General features: G+C 35.1%; 1 pseudogene; it reads left to right on the top strand.

The window, feature by feature from the left end:
- Positions 1–316: 316 nt before the first annotated feature.
- On the top strand, positions 317–6,083 carry LOC110917984 (annotated as a pseudogene).
- Positions 6,084–12,394: the final 6,311 nt, after the last annotated feature.

Here is a 12,394-nt window from a genome sequence, read left to right as displayed (position 1 = left end):
TTAAAATATAAAAAGTATAAAAAGTGGTTGTGAGTAGAGGAGAGAGAAAATGTTACTGTTCATCTGTATATTTGGAGGGACACTGTTCACCCACTATAATTTTTTAATATATATTGAAAGTGGTTGTGAGTGAAGAAGAGAGAAAAAAAATGTAATAATAAAGGTATAAAAATTTTATTTAATTGAAAAGGAGAGAGAAAAAATATTTGTTTTTAGTGGAAATATATTGATATAGGAGTTGTTTTTTAGTGGAATGTATGTATAATTTTAGTGGGTTGGATGTGAATGCTCTTATACTTTCAAGCACTTTCCCCCCTCATCCTTTTAATAAAATTTCCCCAAATTTTCCCTCTTAGATGTATTAGAAATTTTCAAGTAACATCTCCCCCCAAAATCATTCCCTCATTCTACAACTCCAATTAGGATTTCTTCAATCTCCCTCTCGTAACGTCAGACTGCAGGCAAACCCCCTCCCTATCTTCGCCAGACCGGAACTCGTCACCTCGCTATGGACGTCGATACTGGCGGCGATTGGCATGGGCGAATGATTCCCTTGATGCTAATTAGTGGACAATTAGTCAGATTTGGCGATATGCGTCTAAAAGTGCATTAATTGCCTCAATTTATGATTTCACGGTAAAAACCCTAATTTCATCTTCGTGTCTAAAGCAGGTAATGTTTGAGGCGATTTCATTTTTTGTTCTGGAATTATGTTGTTTCTTGATTTCTGTAACAGATTAGGTTATGTTGGTTTGTGTATTCCTATTCAATTGATTCTTCTGATGTTTTTGGCACTTAGGTATATGGTTTAGCTAATTAAGTAGATGTTTCATTTTGTATTCACTGTGAACGTGAGTATCTCCTTTTAATAATTATTCTATGTGCATCTATAAATTAATTAATGTTGATTTCCAATAACATATCTTGATTGTTTGTGTAAGTTTCAGGTCAATTAGACTTGAAAAGGGTTGACCTTTTAAAAGCCTCAAGACCAGATGTTAAAATTCTAAACATTTTCATTTAAAGTTCTTTTGTTGGGAATAGTATTGCTTTGGTTGGAAGTAGTGGCTGTGGAAAATCCATTGATGTTTCCCTTATTAAAAGGTTCTATGAGACTATGGTTGGGCAGCTGGACCGCGTATTTGATCAGTGTTCTTTATGTTGAGTATAGATCTAGAAAAGAGAAGGAGAATGTTAATTTTAAAAACCATGTTATACGGGTTTGGTTATTTGCTTTGTATTTCCAAAATATGTCAAACGAATCACCTTCAGTTGGTTTGATCGTTGTTTGTTGGAAATTGCAGTGGTTTGAAGTTCTTGATGGATTGCTGGGACCTTACTGGAAAGCGATTGGACTCGCTTTTAATTGCACGTTTCTTCTGTTCGGCTCTGTTATTCAGCTTATAGCTTGTGCAAGGTTTGTCTACTCGATTTTGTTTGATTTGGAACTTTCGTTAGTTGGTTAGCTTTATCATTATTCTTTTTATTATAATCTATGTAAAAAAATATTATTCACCAATACGGTTTTTCAATTTTGCTGACAGTAACATATACTACATAAATGATAATCTGGACAAGAGGACATGGACATACATATTTGGAGCGTGTTGCGCGACGACGGTTTTCATTCCGTCCTTCCATAACTACAGAATCTAGTCGTTTCTCGGCCTCGGCATGACCACTTACACTGCTTGGTACATGGCCATTGCAGCTTTAATTCACGGCCAGGTATTGTAATCCCTCGGTTATTCAACACATTGAAAATGTGATTCACCGCTACAATTTATAATTTTTTTTAGTTAACTAACAAGATATTTTTTGATGATTTATAGGGAAATTATGCACGCTATGTGGAAGCCCCGAAAGTTCAAATATATTTACCTTTTTGCCACTATATGTTTTCACGTTAACCCTTCTGTCATCTGCCGCGGTGTATTGGGAGTTTGGCGATGAGCTTTTCAACCACTCTAACGCCTTCTCCCTCCTCCCGAAGATCCGATGGCGTGATGCCGCAGTCATTTTCATGCTCATTCACCAGGTAAAATTGCTGCCTTTCTTGTGCAATGTGTAATCGAAAAACATTACGAAACTTTTTGGTTTAAAATAATTACACGTTTATAAAAGTATATCTAATCAGGGCACGTCACGTCAGCAAAAAAACAAAATTCTTACGTTTTGGGTCTAAGGTCTAAACCGAAAGAATATGTCCTTTGTTGTGTAATTTTCCTGGCATAGTTTAAATATACTTTCTTTAAAGAAATTAAAAATATGTAAATTTAGAATTTTAAATTTTTAATATTACAAATGCTAAATATTTTTTGGTTAAACGGATCTAGTTCAGGTTCATGTGTGACGATTTTCGAGTTCATGTCACACGTCAACCTCCGAACACGACCCGTTTAACAATTCTATGGTGAAAGAAAACCTTTGAAAAACTTATTAAGTTTCGTTTTCATGGACAGTTTATTACATTTGGATTCGCTTGCACACCATTGTACTTTGTGTGGGAGAAGGTGATAGGGATGCATGTGACACTCTAGGATTTTCCGAACGAACACCTTGTAATATTTTTGGTGTATACATATGATATTAAATGAAAACGTGATCTTTGTGCATGATATGTGTGATATGTATGTAATATATATATGTATATGAGAGCCGAGACCACGACTCGAGACCATGACTCGCAACCACTCGGTTGCGAGTGGGCCACTCGGTCTCGAGTGGGCCTTTTTGGGCCGTAACCGGCTTGGGCCGAAAGCCCCTTAGCCTAAGTTGATGCTTGTTATATAAACCCAACCTCCCCCTTATTCTTCATTCTTTAGTTACCACACACTCCTTCTATTTCTCTCTCACTAGAAAACCCTCTACATCCTAACCTTCTTCCAACTTTCGGATCTCACAAGAATCTCGGTCAAGGAATCTCGGACAATATCATCACTCGGACACTTCATCTCCTCTCATTTTCTTCCTTTGTTTCGGCTCATCCTTCTCCTTCTCAACCGGTTAGTGTTGTTATTATGTGCATAGGATTTATGTGGGTTAAATGAACTAGAAATGCTTGGTTAGTAGTGTTATACATGATTTTTGGGTGATTTGTGAAGTTGGACTATGTGTGTTAAACCTTATGTATGAATACTTGCTAACATGCTTAAAGATGGCTAGATAATGGTAGTTTAAGAGTATTCATGGCTAACCATACTATGCTTCATTATTTCTTGCAATGATGATGTTAAACTTAAGATTTCGGATATATATTGTATGTTTCTTTATTCTTACATGTTGATCTTGATGAAATATGTGATTTTCGGTCCAAAATGTATGGCTATGTTGACATGAAAACCCTAGAAAAACTATGAACTTGTGATGAACTTGTTTGAATATGGTTTGAAGATTTCAAAAATGGCAAAGTTTGATCTATTTTTATTAATGGTCAGATTAGGAAAAATGTTAGTAAAACCTTATTGGCTATTACTTGATTTGGGCCTGATTACATAGTACAATGTGGACTGATGTATCTGAATCTACACGTGAACATGAAAGAGACAGCATTACGACTCGCAACCGCACCGTTGCGACTCGCAACCATGGCATGACAACTCGAAACCACACGATTGCGACTCGAGACTACGACGGTTGCGACTCGCAACCACAACGTGACAACTCGAGACCACACGGTTGCGACTCGCAATCACAGCGTGACAAGCCGAGACCTCCTGGTTGCGACTCGAGACCATCTGGTTGCGACTGGGCTGTCCACTTTGGTTATTGGGCCATAGTATGCTTGATATGGGCTACCTGTTGACTGATCTGCGTGTTACTGTTTGACTGCTTAAATGCTAGGGCCGGCCCAATAACCCACTGTCTATATTTTTATGCATGCAACGTGATAGTTATGTGTAGATTTTACGTGATTGCTTGTACACCAAACCTGACCTATACCGGTAACCATGTTAGGACGTGGTGACCAACGTGTTTGACAAGTAACCCAATCTGCCGAGCAACCCAAGGTGAGTTCACACACTAAAAGCATGCGTCCCGCGGAGGGACACGAACAAACTACCAACTTTGGGAAAAATACTTTTGACCCATCACTCCGGGGGAAAACAGAATGGGTAATTACTATCTCCGGGGGAGATACGTTTGGATACTATTTATAAATCACAACTAGCCATGCTAAACGAAACTCTATCACCTTAAGTCCCTGCTTACAGTACCGATTAATCGCCGGGGGCGAACGGGTTATTAGTTGATAGCGCTATTAGGTTTGACAACCTCACACCGTGACCGGGGGAGATCGGGCGTGAACTAGTAGACCTTGCAACATGGTCAATGACGATAGACATTGACTCGGGGCACGAATTTATATTCCGTCAACAGTTTCGGTATTTACAGTTTAGTGAGCTTACAGATGGGGTAGCTCCCCACAACGTGATTATAAATGCTTTATCTAAACAACTTAAGTTTTTGGTAAACTAAAACTGGACAACTAGTGAACTCACTCAGCATTATTGTTGACCCCTTACTGCATGCTTTGCAGGTAACCAGTGACTCAGGAGCTGCTGCTTGGGGATGTGTAGTGTTCGTCAGAGCCTGTGTGTTGGGTTTATTTATTTTGAACTAAGAACTATCTTTAAAACTATTTGGTTTATGCTTCCGCTGTTTTGTTAAACTAATCATCGAACTTAAACTATGGTATTGCTAACCACTTTGGATAGTAAGTATTTCTACTATTAATCGATGTTCCGTATAATTGGTGGCTGGATCCTGGTCAGTCACGCCCTCAAAGCGGGTGTTATCCGCAGGTGGATTTTGGGGCTGTGACAATGCATGACACAAAGAGCATCTTTTTACGGGCAGTAGCAAGGCTGCCCATGGTCATCCCCATATGGTTCTTGGCTATTATCTTCCCCTTATTTGGACCCATTAACTCTGCAGTTGGGGCACTCTTGGTCAGCTTCACAGTCTACATCATCCCTGCCATTGCCCATATGCTCACTTATAGGACACCCTCTGCCCGCCAGGTGAAAATTTTACAACTATGTACAACTTAGTAAGTTAACTTATATATATAACTTGGTCTCGTTGTATCGATTTCTTATCGCGTTTTATTGTTTTCAGAATGCTGCTGAGAAACTGCCTCGTTTCATGTCAAGTTGGGCGGACCCACCCTTTCTCCAAGGTGGCCACACCCCTTGGAAAAAAAATAATTAGTGTATATTTTAGGCAAAAAACCCGATCGCACCCCTTGAAAATATGGTTGAACACCTCATCCGCACCCCCAGCAAATAATTCTTGGTCTCGTTCTATAACTTAGTAAGTTAACATATATCTGCTGGAGCACATTGGTAATGAACTAATGATATCATTAATTGAATTTATTTATATGATTTTACTCACTGATTCATTAACTAAGTTATGTGATCTTATCTCATTAATGTGTTTTGTAAATTGTTATACTCGTTATTTGTTCAGTTGGGGGAGTATGCTTGAAGGTTGACAGTGATAAGTCAACATCCTTGAATACAACTTTGCAAAGGTTAACATTTCGTTATAAACTATGGAGAGAAGATAACTCAGCATTCTTTATTAGTGTCAAGCTTCTCTTCACATTATAATTAACCAACGTGAGTAGTAACCTATAATTTTTTTACCATAATTTGAAGTATCAACTTTGTGCCTTCCTTTGTTTTATGAATAACTCCAAGAACATAAACGTATGAATAAAAGTTTTCCAGGGGTACCGTCCCATTTCCCAAAAAGAAGAACCGGATGATGAACATCTTTATATTTAAGTATAGAGTTAAAAATTATAAGTTTTTTTATGGTTTTGTGATTCTAATTTTGCACTGATTATTATTGTTGGTATTTTGCAGGAAGATGATGAATGAAGCTTCTTGAATTTTTGGTTCATTATGAACTTTACTTTGTAGTGATTATTATATTCGTAGTAGAAACTGGCACTTTGAGGGAATGAATATTGTTGAATTAGTTATTATGGTCTTTGAATAGTATTGAGTAGGATGTGTACAAAGAAAGAACACTTTTATCTTTAGTGAAATGCATTTTCCGTCTAAGAAATATTGCTTTACCGTTATACTTTTTATTTAGTGTTAGATAAAAAAAAGTGCCACTAAAGGGCTTAGTGGCACTGCTTCTACTGGCACTTTTTTTGTGTCCCGCTCATTCATGCAAGTGTCTTTAGTGGCACTTTTTATGTATTTGATGACACGTTTTGAATGCCACTAAATGGCATTTTTTGTAGTGTTTTAAGGACGCTTGTATGTGTATCAAAATATTAAAAGTAGGTAATCACATATTAGAACATTGTAAAAGTGTCCTAATATGTTCTTTTTACGACGCTATTTAAGTTGTCTATAGACATATTATGCGACCATAAAATTGGTTTCATAATCCTATTTGGTATATTAGGACCCTTTTCTTGGTACTAAATTTGCTATAATGTTACATCATAAGGGTCCTATCAATTAATTTCTAAGGACGCTTGTAAGTGTATCAAAAGATTAAAAGTATGTAAGCACATGTTAGAACATCGCAAAAGTGTCCTAATATGTTTTTATTAGGACACTATTTTGCTTGTTCAAAGACATTACGCGACCATAAAATTGGTTTCATAATCTTATTTGAGATGTTAGGACGCTTTTTTAGTTCCGGGACTTATTACGACCCCTTTACATGAAACGCTTTTACCGTTGGTCCTATTAAATGAAAGGTCCTTTAAAATAGCATTTTAGGACGCTTTTGTGCGTACTAAAAACCCAGTTTTCTTATAGTGACAAAAGGCAAGGGCCAGATCTTTCCAATTAACCGCAGCTGAAGTAAAGATAGAACCTGATGTCATTTCAGGTATGTTACTTGTAAATTCAATTTTAACACGGATTTTAATTGATATGAGTGCGAATGATAATTGCATATGGGCATATATGAGTAGTGAAATGAGAGAATTATATAAAAGCAATATATATATATAGGTGTGTATAAGAAAATAAACAAGAGTGAGTATGTGGAACCGAGACAAAAATAGTTATGATAGATATTGCCATGGGAAGGGGCGTGCGTACACTAGAACCCGGAAACTTAATAAAGTATCAATAAATATGGATTTAGAAACTTGGATATGGGTAACTATCCAAGTAACATGTAATTAATAAAATCGTTATGAGGAAGAACATTGATGGGTGTGATTGTATTAAGGATTAGTAAAATAAACGAATTAAAGGTGTTGAAAAGAAATAAACATTAAACAAAGGAATTCAGTTTTAGTGAGAAACAATGTTTAACAAATATGCACATTACGAGACAAAATAGAAAATGGTTAATAATAGAGGATGTAGGTCATAACACCGATAGGTGCTAAACGATACGTTAGAAAGAAGGTTTTGATAATAAAAAGTTCATAAGAACTTAAACACGACGTGATGCGATGCAATCATGGTCATGAAAAGTGATATAGAATATAATTATGTTGTAGCGCGTGATACGGGGCAGGATGTGACAGTGACTAATCAGTCTAGCCGATAAGATCACCTAAGGTCGAAATTGTGTTGTGACTTGCATAAAACACTTGTCAATATAGAGCTACTATAAAGTAAACATTTTGGCAAACTCATACTATTGAGTGGTCAAATGACAATTGGGACAAATAGGCGATAAGATAGAAATACAAGACACAAGTTAAAGTCCATGAGGACTTACATGTGGAAGACGCGTGCGTCGAGGCAAATGATAACCTTCAACTAAAAGAAATAAGGCCCGAAAAACGAAATTAAGATGGCTAGGTCCAAACCAAAGAACTACTTAAAGAAGGTTTCGGGGACGAAACCCTTTTAAGGGGGGTGGACTTGTAACACCCCGAAAATATAAATTTGTTATGATAAATACAAAATTGGTAAATAAACAAAATGAATTAACCAGGAACAGAATAACCTAGTTAGAGGAAAAGCCTTGTAGTGGCTTGCTAGTGAGTTAAAACACCTAAGATAAATACCTGATAATAGATGGGGGACTAAAGGTATTAAGTTTGAAACTAAACTTATTAAAACAAAATAAAAACACCAAACACACACATTGAGTGTGTGTCTGGATCGAATAGAATACAGGAGGCGACCAAAAACCTCCATTAAACCCTAAATCACACAAAACTCACAAATTAGAGGCATAAATCAGTTCCAAAACGAAATTCGAGCTTAGATTGGTGATCTCCACTGTAAGGGGGTCATAAGGTATGTGAATTTTATAAGAAATATCTACTTGAATTTTTGGATGAAATTAGAGAATTCGAAATTTGTTGTTGCATGAATGATATAGGAATAATATTGTGTCTAGGAGTGAACCCTAGACAATTATAAGTTGAAATCATGCTTAATTCTTGTGAATTCCATAAACACCAATGAAGGTGATTAGTGGGTTTTGTGGGAACTTGACAAACACTAGGATTTTGGTTGTTGTTCTAGTGTAATCTGATTTTATGAAGTAATTTCTAGTTGGTTGATGTTAAAATTGATATGAAATTGTCCGAATGACGTTAATCTTGGCTATATAACAAGTTATGAACTTGATAATGAATTGTGAGAATTTGTGCCTTTAAGGTGTTTGTAAAAATGCCTCAAAGAAGGCTTAAAACTGAAATTAGAGCTAAAACGCAAATTTGTAAAGTTTCGGCAAACTATGCGATATATGTTAAGAAATGAGTTCTAAATAAATTGTGATTGAAATCTATAGGCACGGAAACCGGGACGTCAAGCGGACAAGCCGGTGGTGATACGCGCTTAAAGGGAGTGCTTTGAAGGTACGTAACTATTAGTTTCGTTATGTTATGCAACAATGTTTAGTTATAGCTTGTTAATAATATCGTGGTGTGATATGCGCGTTTGATGTGTCATTGAAGTGACGAAGTTCACTCGATAAATCAAACGGATCAAATTTAATGATTAGAGTATGTTTGGTAAGCCGTGGAAGTGACGAAGTTCACTCGGCAAACCAAATGGGTCAAAGTAAATGGTTAAAGTATGGTGGGAATAAACCATACGGGTTGAAATGAACGGTTAGAATCGTTCGGTGTATCATAGAGAGCGGGTCAAAATATTGGTTAGAAATAGTTTGGCTTGACATTAAAGTGAGGATTTTCACTCCTCAACCAAACGGGTCAAAACTATGTCTTTATTGATTCTTGCGCGTAAAGATTTGAAAGTCTCATATTGCGTTAGAGCTAGATAGCAATTTTAGCAATGAATGGTTATACTAAGTTAAGGTTATGAATCCGTGTTATCGGGTCAAATGGTAGAAACTAGTTGTAAGAATTGCATAAAGTGGCAATGCTTGAATCTATAGAAAACAAGCACGAAATTCGAATACGAGCGTAAAGCCATGTAATGGTACAGATACGCCAAGAATTTCTATCCCGGGGAATGGGTAAATAAGATTAGAATGCCAAAGAATAAATTGGAGAACAAATTGCACACATAGTTAATGGCTCGAATAATCGAAACAAGGATTTTATGGGCCATTCGTTCATAATCCAGGTTTTCGTTAAGTGAAATTTATATGGTTAGATCCGTAATTTTAATACGGACATATAGGAAAAAGAATCGGCTAAAACGGATATGTAAATAAAAAGTTATGGGGAATTAAGCGAAAAAAATATATATAAGAAGGCTGAGCTGGGCGAACCGTGAGCCACAGTCCTGAACCGTGGCTCACAGTCTGGCAATTCTGTTTTGAGCTGGGTGAACCGTGGGCCACAGTCCTGAATCGTGGCTCACAGTCTGGCAGTTCTGTTTTGAGCTGGGCGAACCGTGGGCCACAGTCCTGAACCGTGGCTCACAGTTTGGCAGTTAATTTGTTTGTTTTTCATTATTTAAGCAATAAAACTCGTTTTTTACTTAATATTAAGATGACAAAACTAACGATTATTGTGGTTTTGACCATAGGTGATGCTCGTTTGTTGTGGATGTTGATCAAGCAAGGGAATCAAGAACCGAACACAAGTTTTGAATGCTTCCGCGCTAACCTAATCTAGTTAAAAACATGTTGTTTTGTAAACTCTTTTGAATGTTGAACATTTTAATCTAGTTAGTCGACTATGTCGAAATACTATAACGACATACATCTTAGTTATTAACAAAGTTTTTGTTGGTCATGTATTTCGAATTTAAAAAGTCTGTATTTTATGGTTATAAAATGAAATTATAAGACGAGTGTTACATTAACTTTTTATAATTTTCAATAACTACTGAAAAATTTCTCTGAGATTGAAATTGTAATTATTTTTGGGCATTAACCTTTTTTTTTTGAATATGTGATGAAGTTATTTATCTTTGCATACATGTGATATGTTTCGTTTTCATTAATTTCATATTTTTTATACGAATCTACTCATGTGCATGCATAATATACTATATGTTGTTAATATACATATAGGTTACAACTTCTAAATATAATACAGAGATGTATAAAAGACTGTACACATGTGTATAAACTAACAGCTGCGTATCTTGTATAAACTGATAGTTAGCGAGAGACTGTACACATGTGTATAAACTAACGTATGTGTATCTTGTATAAACTGATACTAGCGAGACTGTACACATGTGTATACACTAACAGTTGTGTATCTTGTATGTACGAAAACTAGCGAGATTTTAGGGATTTTGATTTTATTGTTTAATAAATGCAATTTACAAAAGACACAAATACCCTTTTATCAGTTATTTTAAAGGGAAGTTACAAAATTATAATTACAATCTTGCCAATATATAAAAATCTGTAGATGGTGTAATCCAAAGGCCCAGATTCGTTCACATAGTTCACTCTCCACCTAGTGTTCACTCTAGAACCCTACCCTATATACACATATATATATATATATATATATATATATATATATATATATATATAGGGGGCCACTAGAATGAGAACCACCTCGAGTTGTAAGAACCGCGAGAACTACTTGATCCGGGGCGAGGTGGACCAATTTTTTTTCAAAAACGTAGATGCATGTATTATAAACACATTCGTAAAAAAAAAATTTAAAAAATGCCGTGCGTGTAGTTTTTTACACCACAAGTTTGTGGTTTACGAGTCCCGTAAATTTACGGGACTCGTAAACCACACGGGACTCGTAAACCACAAACTTGTGGTGTAAAAAACTACACGCACGGCATTTTTTTTAAAATTTTTTTTACGAATGTGTTTATAATACATGCATCTACGTTTTTGAAAAAAAAATTTGGTCCACCTCGCCCTGTACGGTGTGGTTCTCGCGGTTCTTACAACTCGAGGTGGTTCTCATTTTAGCGGTCCCCTATATATATATATATATATATATATATATATATATATATATATATATATATATATATATATATATATATATATATATATATATATATATATATATATATATATATAGTGGAGAGTTCAAATGAGAAGAAATGTTTTGTAAGAAGAATAAAAGAATAAGTTTCAATCAATTAGAATGATTCATTTTACTTCATTTAATATTTGCATTTAATTTTAATGTAAGGGTATATTTGTAAACTTACATATAGCATTAATTTCTAGTCTTCCTCTTTAATAGTAAACTAAATTAAACTTGTAACTTATTTTCAAAATATATATTTTTCTCAAAAAATAAAAAAAAAATAATTTAGAGTGTAGGACAAATTACTTGGTGTGTAGGATGAATTATGAGTTGTCTAGGATAAATTTAAATGTGCGTAGGACAAATTTCGATATGTGTAGGATAATTTTTTATGTTGTGTAGGGTAACTTTTTATGTGTGTAAGCAAAAAAAAATAGTGTAGAGAATAATAGTCTTTATGAGTAATTAATTACTTAAATAAAGTAATAAATGAGAGGAAAGAAAAACTACTTAATATTTTATAATTTTACCCTTTGTTCTTTTTCTTCTCAATTAAATTTTGTTCTCAAATGAACCTCCCTATATATATATATATATATATATATATATATATATATAGGGAGATGATCATGCGAGAACCACCTCTTATTGCGAGGACCGCGAGAACCAATGTGAACTCAACCAAAAATGCCTAAAAATAGCTAAAAAACAAACAAAACTTTTTTTTAATATCTTCTATATAAAAATCGCTACTTTTCGAAGCCAAAAAAAAATTAAATTTTTTTTTGCCACTAAAAGTAGCGATTTGAGCATAAAAAATATTAAAAAAAATTTAGATTTTTTTTTTATTTTTTTACATTTTTTTGTAGAATTTTTAGGTTTTTTGGGGGCTTAGTTTTTTAGCATTTTAGCTTGGGGGGGAGAGGGTGGGGGATTTAGGTTTTTGGGGGGTGTGGGAGGGGGGTTTAGGTTTTTTTTTTTTTTTGGGGGGGGGGGTTAGGTTTTTTTTAG

The sequence above is a fragment of the Helianthus annuus genome, chromosome 2 (genome assembly GCF_002127325.2).
Source record: "Helianthus annuus cultivar XRQ/B chromosome 2, HanXRQr2.0-SUNRISE, whole genome shotgun sequence".
In the NCBI taxonomy this organism is placed as follows: Eukaryota; Viridiplantae; Streptophyta; class Magnoliopsida; order Asterales; family Asteraceae; genus Helianthus; species Helianthus annuus.
This window is presented reverse-complemented; position numbering and strand designations above follow the sequence as displayed.